Source organism: Thamnophis sirtalis, unplaced genomic scaffold (assembly GCF_051295495.1).
Source record: "Thamnophis sirtalis isolate CommonGarterSnake01/CBP01778 unplaced genomic scaffold, rThaSir2_p1.2 scaffold_3, whole genome shotgun sequence".
Taxonomy (NCBI): domain Eukaryota; kingdom Metazoa; phylum Chordata; class Lepidosauria; order Squamata; family Natricidae; genus Thamnophis; species Thamnophis sirtalis.
The window spans coordinates 170,411,542-170,427,145 of record NW_028261383.1 but is presented as its reverse complement, the minus strand read 5'-3'; the positions used below and the strand labels follow the sequence as shown (position 1 = coordinate 170,427,145).

Below are 15,604 nucleotides of genomic sequence, written 5' to 3'. Positions count from 1 at the left end.
GATGCTTCAGCTGCTCCTGGAGAATCTCGCAGGCGCTGTATGCGTTCTGCGCATGTGTGGAAGCGCAGAACCCGTCAAAACTGGGTAAGAAACGCGGGTGGGCGGGTGGATCCTTCAGCGTTCCCAGAAGTTACTTACTTCCGGGTTCGCCAACCAACCGGTTCGCGGAGACCGCCGCGAACCGCCTGAAACCCACCCCTGATTCAAAGTTACAGCAAAGTGCTTATGACTTGGTTCCAAAGTTACAACAGCCCCCCTCACATGACCACATTTTAGTTATTTGGCAACCAACCAGAATTATAGCTGTTTACAGCACCCCGCCTTCAGCAACAGCAATTTACAATGTCTTTGCTAAAAACTGCTAAAAACTGGTATTTACTTCTGGGTTTTGGCAAAAATGCTCCAGAGCAAACAATGGTTTCACTTAACAACCATGGATTTCACTTAATGACCACTGCAAAAAACCCAGGTCCAATCACATCCATCATAACTTGGATCTGCTTTACAACTGTCACAATTTACAACCATAATGGACAGGCTCCATTCCGGTCACAAGACAAATATTACCTGTACCTGGTGCAACCAATGCACGGACTCTCTGCTGCCATTTTGAGAGTAACCTCACCCAGGGCCAGATTTTCCTATAGGCTAACTAGGCTTCAGCCTAGGGCCTCAAGATCAAGAGGGGCCTACATTCAAATTGTTAGCAAAATTAAAATTACACTATTCTAAAAACAGTGAACACTAAAACACTGAACCGAAAATAAGGAGAAATTCTACGCATATGACTAATAAACAAACATAAAAATGTATTGGTTAAGATCGTTCCAGCGCCGCGGCAGTTGGGGAGCCCGCCCACCTTCCCGGCACTGGCGGTCGGGCGAGAGGCGCGGCCACTCCCAGTAGCCGCCCCGTCGACGCGGAGCCCACCAGCGGCCAGGCAGGTGAGGGCAAGGGGTCGAGCCGGGCAGCTGAGCGCAGCAGAGGAGGCGGCTGGCCTCGCTGCCTTTGCCGCAGAGCAGAGCCGCCCTCTGTCGGGAGGCCAGCTATATATATTGATATATATTGATATATATCACAGTAATGATGTATTTTATTGTCTCTCATGCAATTTACAAACTTAAAAATGGGAGGTGAAAGGGCCTCATAAGTGGAATAGCCTATTTATTTATTTATTTAATTTGTATGCCGCCCGCTCTCAAAGAGACTAGGGCCTCTTTTCATCTAAATCCGGCCCTGACCTCACCTCCTGTGTGATGAGGTTCCAGAGGCTGACACGGAGCTGAAAAGGCTCCTCTCCTGCTGCCAGATGGAATTCCTTAGCCAATAGGATCTGCAACACGCCTAGCTGTCATGCAAAAGGCAGCTCAGCCCACAGAAGGATTCTGCTACTGTAACCTAAGAGTAAAGTAGTATTAGTATTCCTAGCTTGTGTTTCTTGTCTGGATTGCCTTGAAGGGCTGGCATTAATCTTGGAAGTTTGGGAGCGCTCTCCTCTCCTTTACTTTTACTTTCCGGCTGGCACTACTGCCAGTTCGCACACATGCGCGCTTGATGCACACACATGCACAGTGCAATAAAAATCGTTCTGTGCATGCACAGAACTGAAAAACAAAATACCGGGGAACCAGTTCAGGGGCGTGGCAGGCCTGAGTCGCTGCTGGTTCCAGCAACCCAGGCCGTCAAACCACTAATGGTTCGGCCAAACCAGTCTGAATTGGTAAGGACCCACCACTGATCTAGGCTCACACAGCTGTACAACCTTCCCCAGCTGTTACTGGTCACAACAATGCAGTTATTAGTGTCAGGTTCTGGAAGTATTTATAGTCTTCTTGTAAGTTCATGTCTGCTGGAAGGATGTCTCACTGGTGAATCTGGGAAAGCACAGCGTACACTAGGACTATGCCAGTGGTGGGATTCAAATAATTTAACAACTGGTTCTCTGCCCTAATGACCAGCAGGGTAGGCGTGGCTCGGTGGTCATGTGACTGGGTGGGCGTGGCAAATTCAAGGTCACTCAGATCGATGGGCGCTTCGCCTTAGCTGTGACAATGGTAATAAGGGTTTAGCGGAGATGCAGTTTCTGTAAGCAGGGCAATAAAGATGAGGCTAGAAACAACACCAGAATGTTTCCTTCCTGCCTTCCTTACAGGATTAGCCCTGTAAAGTGGGGAAAAAATAAAATAAGATTTCTTCCAACAACCGGTTCTCTGAACTGCTTAGAAAGTTACCAACCGGTTCTCACAAATAGGTGCGAACTGGCTGAATCCCACCACTGGACTATGAGTACCCCAATCTGCCAGTTTTTCCTCCTTGGAGGCCAATTCAGCTACCCAGGGCACAACAGACATTAAATGTTATCAAATCAGTCAGAAGACATTCTGATAACAGTGTTCACCATTTCCCAGAAAGACAGCCCTGTCTGTCTTTAGACTTCTAGGGAAACGATTAGATCCATTCTAGACCTCTCTAGACCCTTATGGAATGGAGTCATAAGCAAGATCTGCCCCTAGGCCTCTCTTTCACACGCACCTCTTGAAGGGCAGGAATCCAGCACATTCTCCTCCTAGATGGGCAACATGGGTTAATTAGATTCCGCTTAGGAGGAAAGTATGCGAAAGGCTGGGAAGAGCCAAGAGATAGCAAGCAAGTCAGTTTGCAACTTATCTCATAAAAGGCAACTTTAACCCAGGTGAAATATCTGGGAACAAGCATCTTCAAATTATCTGAAGAGACTTTATCTTAACTAATCATTAATTTAATAAATAATAATGATAAATGGAGGGTAGGAAATTGTTCTTACGCTTTCCAAGAGTCTCATTTTATTCCAGATTAGCTTTAAAAAGACCTTCCAAAAATCTCTGTAGTTCCTGCTTCTTCAGGCTCACCCGGTTGCATGGGGTATGGCTATAAAGCTGCCAAGAAGCCAAACCATATATGGCTTTATACTATAGGCACTTTGAATTGTATTTGGAAACCTACTGGCAGTAGCATCTGCAACATCAGCATTATTTGGGTAGAGTTGTCTCCTCCCCCCTCCCCCAACCCAGGACCTCCATGCTGCCTCAAATAGGGATCCTGCTTCATTCTATATGTGTAGTTTTGGTGAAAGAAATGTCCTTCTGGGTTCAGCTCCTAGTGGGGAAAAAGACACTGGAGACATGGAGGCTGCTTGGAAAGATGGTTTATTGGTGGACAGGACCACGTGGCTTGAGCCCTGGACAGAAAAGGTGAACACATGCTTCAATGTTGGTGGAGAAGAAAAGAAGGGAGGACTGAGATGCTGAGTCCCTGGTTTTATCCCCTCTCTGGCCTTTGATCTTGAGCTTGTATTCTGATTGGTTGTCAGACTCCCATGGGGCCATGCAGGGACAACTCTCTAGGCTGCGTTTTGAATCCAGGTTTGGTTGAGTTCTCAGATGCCATGTGGTCAGTTGAGTAAAGGGCCAATATTATCATGCTTTAATCCCATCCCCCCTGGAGCTGAAGTGGAGAAGTCTTTATTATGTAAAGTGGACTTGTTTGGCCTTCTTAATGGCCCATTGACAAAGTGGGGATGGGCAGGAAGCTACAGGCAGCTATTCTGCCTTTTAAAACATGTTTCTTCCTTTTCACATCCAGAGAAATATTCCGCCTTTTCAATATTTCCTAGGATATTTCATTTTTCTGGGAGAGGGCTGGATGATAACTTCCTACAGTTTCCAGGTAGACTTCAAAGGCAGCCCTATATAAAGTGGATGCGGTTATCCAGTTAGAGATGACAGTGAAGGCCTGAGATGCTATTGCTGGTCTAGTGCGGACAGCAATAGATTACCTTTCTTTGCTATACAAGCTGAAGCTTGCCCTAATTCTTCTCCTTCACCTTCGCTCCATTAAACTGCATTGAGCTTCCTTTATTCTGCTGCTTATTCAAGCTGCTCAGCTGATTACGAGGTGACACCCACCGCTTGGACCCCCCTGTAATCCAAGGGATTTGGGGTCACTTGGGGAATCCTAATTAAGCGACACTGGAAACTTTAATCTCCCATCTATGGAAGAAGGGCAGAACTCTGGAAGACTGAGATGGCCAGAATCAGACAGCTAGGAAGGCAGCAACAACACAAGGCCATTGCAGGGACCAGAGCCCACAGGTACTCTGGGTTTAGTTTATTTTGTTTTATTGATGTACTATACAAAAAGGAAGGAAAAACTACCACATACAAGGCAACATATATATGTTTAACAAAGGAGGAAGGAAAATGAGGAAATTTAATTATGTGAATGTCAGGCTAGAAAAATTAATTCATCCTTACACTTTCGTTGCGATATGACTGGGGGAAGAATTTCTTGTGGTGCTTGCAAGATGCACATTTATGACCAAACGAAAGGAGGAGGGAGATCCATTTGCTTGGGCAATTGGTCACTCTGAGGGGGAAAGTGCTTGGTGACTTGCATATTGTTGCACTGGACATCTCAATGCAACGAAGATGCCTTTCCCGACTTACGAAAGAAGTTAATGTGCGTGTTCGGAAGTGGCACCTCAGGATGATTTTGAAGGCAGAAACGTTCAGAGAAAAATCTAAATACTTGTTGTTGGAAGAATTGGAGACCAACTTTGTGGGGGGGGATTAAGAGCATTTATTGTGGTTATCTTTTATATCTTCTAACAGCGAAGACGTACCTAATCCCATGCTGTTGAAAATAGTGGAGTAGGCTCTCTTTTTCTTCCTTGGTAATTTTTAGAAATGCCTGAGCAGGGGCAAGAAATCCTGCTCCAGGATATTTTATATGAAGTACTATAAAATATATAAATGGGAATTATCCACACAAGTGCATACTCAGTGCAAAGTATTTGTGTGCTACTTATGGGATGCTTCATTTAATTCTCAATTTTTCTGCCAAATTTGGGGATCTCTCCATGGCATTCTTCAGAAATTAATTCTGACACAGATCAATGGTATCCCTTACAGGTAGAGAAAGTCCTCCCTCTAGTATTACTCTATGTATGTTCAAACCTGGTTTATTTTTCCAAGCAAAGTCTTTAGCTCTTCATTCTACCTACCTTCTTCTCTGAGCTACATGAATATTCATGAAAAGAAGCAATGTGAATTATTTAGGTCTGGGCCAAATTAATGTTTGAAGTTAAATATCAAAACTATTTTAAAAATAAACACCAGGATTCTCACTGTTTTAGAGACAACGTTCTTCATGGATGGATGGAGTTGTAGTTGAACAACCATGGAGAAACGATATACTGTTTTTGACGATCAACTATGTATCCATTTTTTCCTTCAAAAGGCCAAACTGTTTGGTAATTTCTTCTTTTCTATATCTGCAAGGTTAGTTGATGATGACTGTTAGATTTGGAACACAATTTGCTAGATATGAGCGTGGATGGAAAGGATATCCTCCAGTGTAATATGTTTCAGATTTTTTTTAGCATTGAACGAAATGATAGAGAGAAGAGGGGAACCTGTGGGCAATTAGACCCAAATGGTTGTGTTTGTGATGCCTTAGGGTCAATGCAGATTATTGTATACCCTTATTAAATGCATAGTTCCCATTACGACATTCCTGAATCTTTTTTTTAATTTTCTTACAGAGGTGGCAAACCCTTAATTATAATATATAATGAAAGTTAAACATAGCAAATAATAAAATGACTATATATATTCTACAAAATGCAAAAAAAATATATTAAAAACAATTTAAAAAAGAAAGCAAACATATACTTTCATTTCTTGGTTTGGTGGAGATGTCTATTTATAACATGTGAGAGAAAGGCTGGATCATTGTGTAGTCACCTCCGTGTTCCTTTGCCCTTTCTATTATTTTCTTCTCCTGGAGTTTTCTCTACACTCTGTTCTGCTTTTCCTTGGTACACTTTGCAGAGATTCTCCTCATCTGCCATTTATGCATTTTAATGTTTTATTTCCTCTTCTCTCCTTCTGCCTCTGCCACATTCAGCCAGCCGAACAACATTGATTTATTTTTTGTCTTTGTTTTTTTAGTTAAGAGTATTATCTCAAGGAGGAAATCATCAAATATATCTTTCAGGACAGAATGGCACTTTTTATTCCCTTCCCCTTTGACAATACTGTAGTGTAGAGTGAGCACTGCCTGTCCAAATGGCAATGCATGGGAGAGGTACTCAGCAGAGGCATGATCACATCAAACTGCTATCACAAGAAACCCAAGCTTAAGGAATGTGCAGCAATAGTTCCAGAGGAAACATCAAGGACCACGATCTGGGTTTCAGGCTTCATGGAATATTTTATTTGACCAAGTGATCTGCTGTGGAGGATCATACTATATTTATCAGACTTCTCGTAAGTCTGTGTGAACTGAGCATATGCCTAATATTCCCCAACGGCTGAACGTTGCTAAGGAAGACAGGCAGCAGTGGACAGTTTGCCTTCTGGAAAATCTGGAAGACAATTATGAACTATCTTTCTGTGTGTCCATCATTATTTTGCTAGGATCTGAGAAAAGTGATATGAAAAAGCAATTATCTTTGAAGATACGGATTCCAGAGAAAGGTACACTGTTCATCTTTAATAAATTGAAAGGTAATACATTGAAAGACTAAAAGTAAGACAGATAGACAGATGATAGACAGGTGATAGGTAGATGATAGACAGACAGCAGACAGACAGATAGACAGAATATATATATATATATATATATATATATATATATATATATATATATATATATATATATATATATATATATATATATATGTATATATATGTGTGTGTGTGTGTGTGTGTGTGTGTTTATTTTTTATTTGTGCTGATAAATAATTGGGGCTTACCAGGGGTTGTGACACTAAATAGATAGATAGATAGATAGATAGATAGATAGATAGATAGATAGATAGATAGATAGATAGAGATAGAGATAGAGATAGAGATAGAGATAGATAGATAGAGATAGAGATATAGATATATAGATATAGATATAGATATATAGAGATATAGATATAGATATAGATAGAGATAGAGATAGAGATATAGGGATAGATAGAGATATAGAGATAGATATATAGAGATAGAGATAGATAGATTGATATATTGATATATAAATTAAGCAAAGGGATTGATACCCATTCTGTGAAGTATTAATATGGAGGGAACAACAAATGAATGCTAGAATTTTAAGTTACTTCAGGTATAGCCAGTGGGATATATTGGGAATCCTCCACTGTCTTCCTGCTGTGTTTGGCTTATTCTTAACTGCTTCCTGTCTAGGTTGATTATTTTTCATGAAGAAGTACATAATAGGGTTGAAGTGAACCCAGTTGAGCAGGGCTTCAGCAAAAGATATGGAAAACTGAAGACTGCAGCATAATGAAGAACCAGAGATAGACCAGCTCTTTGTAATTCCTCTTTGGACAAGAAGAGAACTTGAGATTGCCCACAAGTGCCCTAGGCAACTGCTCATCACTGGGAGACCACAAGACAGCATTTTCCAGAAGGTTTAAGGGAAGGAAAGGAAAAACAGCAGTTTGCAAAAGGAGACAAGGGAATATCCATCTTGCTGAAATTGTGGTTGGCACTCAGGACACTGAGCTTGCGTATTTCCTTTTGTAATCACTTTTGGAAATTGCTTAACTGTTTTTCAGCTGTTAGCAACCTTTGGATCAACAACAAGTTTTACCACACTAGGTGAGTTTCAATCCATAATGAGAGACGTTTTAAATATAAGTTTAAGGACCTTTTTTTTCTGGAATAAACAGAAAGAGGTGATTAGATTTGCGATTTAAAAAAATTACAAATGATTTTAATTCCATATCATTTGAAATTAGATTTTGGAATTATAAAAATTATTACAGTGGGAAAATAAATTTCTATTGAATTCTTAAAAAGCAAAAAAAAAAAAAAAAGGATGGGATTTTGAAGGTTGAACACCAGAGGAAACTAAAAGGAACTGAAAATTACCATTAAATGAGAAAACTTAATTTGACTTACTAAAATCTAATGGAACAAAATATTTTAACGTTTAACATTTTGAAGGATATTTTGAACAATGAATGCAGAAGTTAATTTTATGAGTGTCTATCTCTATAAATAGACTGGGTTTAAAAATTGTTATGGAAGAGGAACAAATTTTCATGGACAAGAATGAGACTGATATGAAAACGAATTTTAAAATGACAAGCTACAAGAATGTCATGGAAAAAGATGTTACACTGGACATACAAAAGAAGCCGGCTGATGTCTTAATAATTAAAAGGGATATACAAATAACAAACTAAGAGAATGACCTGGATAATCTTCCTATATTGGATTTACAAAAGAGGCTTGTTAAAGCTTTGAAGATTTTTGTGAGGAGAAATAAAAAAAATGAAAATCAAGCAAGCTTTAGGACATTATTTGAAGGGACTAAAAATCAAGATTGTTAAAACTAAAAGAAAGGAATCTAAAGTTGATTTATTTGATTAAGGTTAAAATAATTATATTGTTATCTCTGTAAAAAATCCTTAATAGACTTTTGCTGATCAGGAATTTTTATGGATGTGTTTAAGAATAAGATATAGGATATGGAAGATGACGATTTGTTGTATTTTAAGAGAAGATAAGTTACTAAAATTGTTTCTATTTGTGTTGGAGGAAGTCATTTCTTTATATATTTCATTTATTTTTCTATAATATGTGTTTCTTCCTTCTTTCCTTCTCTATTTTTCTTTTCTTTTTTCTTTTTCAATTTGTATTAGTCTTTATCTTTTTAATATTATAAAAAAGAAAGAAAAGTATTGACACTAAAATTATACTGCTAAAATTCAGCAATAAAAATACACAAAAAGTTTGGGATAGGAAAGCAGAGCCAAGTCAATCCTTTAATGGTTGTTATCTTTTGAGAGAAGATGATAAATTACTAAAATGTTGTGAAGATGAGGGAAGACATTTCTTCACATTTTCTTTCCTTTTTAACTATGGATGCGAGTCACTGAGGCTCAGGTGTCAGAATGCCCAAGGGACAGGGATCATCCTGTTATTGGTAACCTACACAATATGAAACAAACCGAAGTGTGGCCTCCAATGGACATGATCTCAATTAGGCATGTGGTTTCATTTAATTGTCACAATGCACTTGTTATTCCAATCTTTCCTGCAAAGTCTTCAAGATGTGATGTTCATGCAGCTCCTATTACAGGAACTCTCAAGAATATTTATCTAGATTTTAAATCATCCTATCATGTTATGGTCTTATCTCAGACCTCCTTTGCTTCTAATTTCTTGGACTGTAGCTCTTGCTCACACTGTGAGAGAATTCTGGAAATTGTTATCTGGCACATCTGAAAGAGACCAGATTGGGAAAGCTGTCCTAATGCAACATTTAAGTATAATACATATGTTTGAGATGTTCTTTTTCATAAGTCCTATTTAAAAAGGGATTCTCATATTTGAGTATTCTACAGTCAACGTCTTTCTCATTTCTACTTCCTTCAGAAGTTTTCATTGTACTTTCTGCAATAGCCAGCAGAGGGGGAAACAACAAAGGAGAAATCACAGCCTTGGGTTAAGTACTGGCACAAATTTACATGTATTAATACTTATTCCTTTGAGATATAGAGTGGGTGGTGGAGTGTAACCCTGATGATTCCCTTGATTTTTTCCTCCAGCTTTAATATCATCAGCCACAGTATCCTTCTGGACCAACTTTCTGTATTGGGGCTCTGACACAGCAATTCTGTTCCAACTTGACTGGCCATTGTGAGAATATTAGGCTGGGAGATTATTGCTTTCCATCTGCATGAAACCACTGTGAGAAAACATCTGAGGATGTGGATTGAGCTTTTATTCATATACAAATGACACTTAGCCTTACTTTCCTTTTCATCTAAACTGAGGCAAAGAGGAACACTTGGAATGGATATGAAAGGCCTGAGAAGGAATGTAAATTAAATCCTCATCCCTATGCGGGGAATGTTGCCCTCCTTCTGCTGGAAGTTGATAGATGTTTCATAAGACTCCAACAAAGTTGGAAAGCTTGCCCTTGAACAGAGGTCCTGTAATATGATCCCTGGAAGCATATCTTGACTACACCACCAAGTTTTGGGGATATGATTGTTTGAAAAATCAGGATTCTATTTCCTATTATTTTGAGGCAGTGAATTCACAAAAATGATTGAATAAGCTCCAAAACAGTCTAAACATCATAGTAAATAGTTTTTTTTTAAAAAAAAAAATCTAATTCCATTTAGCAGGAGAAGAAAACATGGAAAAAAATGGAAAAGCCAAGTTTCATCCATGAGTCCTTGGCACTTTGCACAATTGGTGCATGCATTGGGCTTCCAGACTCCTGCATCAGAAGTTGTTTACTTCTGCTCTACAAAAAACATACAGCATGTGGGTTTAGGTAATAGCATTTCTATTAGGCTCTAGACAGGAGAAATGATCCACCTTTGTTTCTTAGAAATATAATTAGTAGTCTAGCTGCTTGACAGTGAGATGGGTGGCATATGCATTTAATTAATTTAATAAATAAATAAAAGCAGGTATTACTGTAACTATCACTTACATTGAGTGGAGAAATCCTACACATTAAATGCATGTATATTTTTACATCATATTTAAGTTATCCCAGAAAAAGTGTGCATTGACTTGCAGCTGTGAAGCAGAGATCAAAAGTGTTGCCTCAGGAAAATACAGGCATGCATTCATATCTCATACAATACTAGACAACTACTTCTAATCTGTTATGAAATTTCCCTCTGTAGAAGAGAACAGTTTAGTGATAAAATAGGTGTTTTGCATAGATAAGTTCCTTTGTTAACTTTAAGGCATTTTCTATGCTCGATCTTTGTTGTTTTGTAAACACACTGTGTGCTTTGTTTTTTTTTAATTAAAAATCTGCCAGGGGAAGGGTTCACATATTTGAGAATGCAGCCCAATATTCACCGTACTTAGAATAAAATTAGTACAGTGTATAATTTATAAAAAGGATTTGATAAACTATTGTTTTAATGTTTGTGGTTATAACAAAAGTATCTGCCATAAATGTCTATTAGATTCTCAATCATCTAGGACTAGGTCAAAGGTGTTTTTCAAAAGGCAATTGGACTTTCTTAGTTTTTCCTTGAAAATATACAAAAAAATATACAATAGCAGAGTTGGAAGGGACCTTGGAGGTCTTCTAGTCCAACCCCCTGCCTAGGCAGGGAACCCTGGACCATTTCAGACAAATGGCTATCCAACATCTTAAAGACTTCCAGTGTTAGGACATTCACAACTTTTGGAGGGAAATTATTCCACTGATTAATTGTTCTAACTGTCAGGAAATTTCTCCTCAGTTTTAAGTTGCTTCTCTCCTTGATTAGTTTCCATCCATTGCTTTTTGTTCTGCCCTCAGGTGCTTTGAAGAATAGTTTGACTCCCTCTTCTTTGTGGCAACCCCTGAGATATTGGAACACTGCTATCATGTCTCCCCTAGTCCTTCTTTTCATTAAACTAGACATACCCAGTTCCTGCAACTTCATATGTTTTAGCTTCCAGTCCTCTAATCATCTTTGTTGCTCTTCTCTGCACTCTTTCTAGAGTGTCCACATCTTTTTTACATCGTGGTGGCCAAAACTGAATGCAGGATTCCAAGTGTGGCCTTACCAAGGCATTATAAAGTGGTATTAACACTTCACGTGATCTTGATTCTATCCCTCTGCGTATGTAGCCTAAATGTTTCACTTCAGTTTAGAACTGAAGAAATGTCTTGGATGAAACACAAAATATTTTCAAGGGAAAAACTAAGAAAGTTCAGTTATCTTTTGAAAAGCACATTCGGGACTACCTGCCATAAACCACCTATAGAATGACAAGAACATGTGCACCTCAATAACTATGCAAGAATAATGCTGCTTTATGTAGGAAACTCATTTTTGAGGAACATTCAATGCATTCAGTTTCTAGTTTTGATTTATGCTTTCTTTGTGCATTATTTGATTGCACAGCTGTATATGTGCAGAAGTGAAAAAATACCCTAAAAATAACAATAGCAGCAATCGAATTCTTGCCTTTAAATATAGTATCTCTCCATTCCACCTGAGGACAAAGGAAAAGATAGACGAAGTATTGAACAGCAGCTACAACTTTAAACTATTCTCATTGGTAAGTAGTGAAATATCATGACCCATGAACATACATCACACATAGTACAAGGAAATGGCAATAATTAAAATAATGAAGAACTTGTGGGAAATGAAATAAATAGGGGAAATAGCATCAGAAAAACTGTTTGGGGAATCTATACCATGTGCTATACAAGTGAGTTAAATGTTATTGATTGGAAGGAATACTGGTATAGATTGGTCCCTGGGCTTTTCTTATTAAAAGAATATCTGACAGCTGGGCTGGAAGAAGATAATGCTGGCTGAACTAAAATGCACCGAACAGGAGGAACTTTCCACAGACATACGTAACTCTCGGGTTTGTGCAATTAAACTTCTGCATACTTTTACTCAAGATTTTAAAAAAATGTGGTGTCTCACAGAGGGTGGGAAAGAGAAGAGAAACATAAGAAGAACTAATAGCCTCTGCTCTAAGGTGAGAAGATAATAGTACAATAAGATAATAAAAGACAATAAGACGCCAAAACAGCAGAAGGAAAGGAATAGTGCATACAACATTATTTAACTTGTTTGTTATAGACCAGCCTGGTCCATATGAGCATAGTAGTTCTTTGGGGACGTTCCTAAGGAAATTAGGTAATATTCAGCAGCATTTTTCCAATGCAAATACAAAAAGCAGAATTTCATATATAGCCATGGCTATGAAAGGTTCAGTGGTCCAGACAGGAATGGAGCAAGGTGACTGAAACTCAGCACTATCAATTTTAGATGAATTTCACAATGATTTGTTAGGAAACACACAAAAACCACAACTACTACACTAGTTGTAGAGGACAGAGTTTGAACCAATACAGGTTATTAGCACCTCTTGATGATGTAAGATTGACAAAGATGTTGCTGAGGTGAGAACAAAGTTTTTTTTTATATACCTGAAGGTATGGAAGATAGTGAGACAATTGATGCCCTTATGGATTGCCAGTATCAGAACCTAAGTCTGTTCCTGTTGTCTCCCACTCATCTGGCTGGGCTCAGCTTTTGGGGGGCAAGGAAGTGGTTGATATTGTTAATTTCAAAGCATCAGAATGAAGGAAAATTAATGGAGATAAATGCACTTTTGTGTAGTCAGGATTACAATGGAGGGACATGGGAGAAGGAAATGGAGGATTGAAAGAACTATAAGATGTACAGTATATATGATTGAATACATGGGATAGACTCAAAAAAAGACCAGAAAAAATTGCATGGAGAGGACTTGATAACAGTTACATGTGAGTCAACTGAATGATACAACATTCAAGATTTTAAAAAGTACAAATAATTTGTTTTTTGATCTCTTTGGCCTATAGTTGGCATAAGAGCAAAAGTATTCTGATAATTTAAAGCATCATAGTGAGTGAGTAATGAAACACAGACTGATTGTATACAGTCTATTGTGTATTTTTAATACTTTAATATTTTAAGTATTCTCAGGAGACTATTTGGTGTAGCGGTTAAGTCGACAACAGGCTAGAAATTGGGAGTCTGGGAAACTCACAGTTCTAGTTCTGTCTTAGGCACAAAGCCACTTCCTCTCAGTCCTAGAATGGAGGCATTGGCAAACCTCTTTTGAAATTTTGCCAAGAAATTTACAGAGAAGTTGTCAGGAGTGAAAAAATGAATTGAGTGTATACACAAGTGGGGGTGGGATCCTTGAAGATGTATTCTGGTACAGCTACAAATCAGTAGTCCCTTATTCTCCAACTCCAGCATTTCTGTTCTCACACCAGGGGTGAGTTCCAGCAGGCACTACTGCCACTTTGTTTGTGTGCGCGCTTGATGCACACTATGCATGTATGCACAGTGCAATTAAAAATGTTCTGTGCATGCGTAGAACTGAAAAACAAGATGGTGGCGCCAATGGCGCCACCCAGGGAACCAGTTCAGGGGCATGGCAGGCCTGGTTCCAGCAACCCAGGCCGCCAAACCACTACTGGTTGGGCTGAACCGGGGCAAACTGGTAGGAACCCACCACTGTCTCACATCCTTTAAAACTGAAACATCTAAGTAAGCTTATTCTCAAGGAAGTCTCAAGCAGTTATAGCAAAAGAAACTAGGAAAGATAGATTTAACTTTCTGCCAACATTTTGCTGTTATCCTTACCAGAGAGTGAAATGACATTAATAACTCAGAAAATACCATATCGGAGAGTTAGGGTTGGTGATTGCAGAGTCCAATGGCCCAGGTAGTTATGGGTTTGTCTATGTAACACCATTATGATGGGAGCTGCACTCAATGCCAGTTTGCTTCCAGATATAACTTACAGTGATGATTGTTACCTTCAAAACTCTCTATGTCTCCAGGATATTTTGGTGACCACTTTGTTTAAACTAAAACTGCCCATCCAATAACATCTATGAGAAAAGATTGAGGGTTCTACTATTGAGGAAATGCCATTTTAAGTGCCCCTGGGCTTGAACCTTCCCTATGATGGCCCCTCTCCTTTGGAATAGTTGACCCCTGGATACATGAACCACTTTCTCTGTAAGATAGCTATGGAAATGGCTCTATAAGACATTTGGAGACGGGCAATATGCTACGGTACCATGAATGGTGGCGTATTAGACTGATTAGTTATAATTTTATCATTGAATAATCTTTATTTTCTGCTACTACCATAAGCCAATCATAATCTCCAGAAATGAACTAAGTTATAACAACAATAATTGTAATCATGATAATCTCAAGAAAAATGCAAGCAGAACAGGCTTTAAGGCCTCCATTCCTAGATAACACCTCTCAAAGCAATTTAATTTTTAAATGGCAGTTTGAAAAATCAACTGTATAAGCAAACATAACAATTATTGTGGACATTAACCAGTACATGAGAATTGAATTGATATTCAAATATTCAAAACATCTAAAACTAAATTGATGTCAGGATAGTTATGAAAAATACATACAAACATGTTTGGCAATATTAAATTGGAATATTAGATAAAAGTCTTGCTCAGGCTACACAGATACAGCAAGAAAAAATTAAAATTAAAATCTAGATAATATAAACTTTGAATAGCAGTATAAAGGATAAATGCTATACAAATACTTATACACCCACATATTCTCACACATAAACAAACATGAAAATAGACATGTATTTCATCAATAAAAGAAAATTATCCAAAAGAAATTTAAAATTTTTACAGACCACTGTCAAACCTGAAAAAAAAATGTGGTACAAGAGCTTTCACCCCAAAGCCAATGGTTAATGCTGAACCTGTATAAGCATTAGTCGAGTTCATGACTGTTACGTTTTCCTACATTATTCCCTTCATCTCTTTGGGCCAGTGGGATCTGCTCCGCTTTACAACTTTTCTATTTAAGATCTCTTGGCTTGCATAGCAAATTTTTTCAATGGTATCCCCAATGTTATGGGATGAGCTCTGCAGGAAAGCCCATACACTATTTTATTGCCTACCTAGGCCAATTTTTTTAATTCCAACTTTTTAGAATTAAATTAAATTACTGTTGTATTCTTCCTCTTTTTTCTTATAAAATCTTGTGTTTATTCTATACTATTAT

General features: G+C 38.3%; 1 long non-coding RNA gene across 1 annotated transcript; it reads left to right on the top strand.

Moving 5' to 3' along the window:
- Positions 1-4,055: 4,055 nt before the first annotated feature.
- Positions 4,056-8,588, top strand: LOC148048366 (uncharacterized). Its single transcript, XR_015695830.1, has 4 exons — positions 4,056-4,130; positions 5,174-5,318; positions 5,991-6,518; positions 7,233-8,588. It is a non-coding gene; the product is annotated as an uncharacterized LOC148048366 (long non-coding RNA).
- The last annotated feature ends 7,016 nt before the right edge of the window (positions 8,589-15,604 follow it).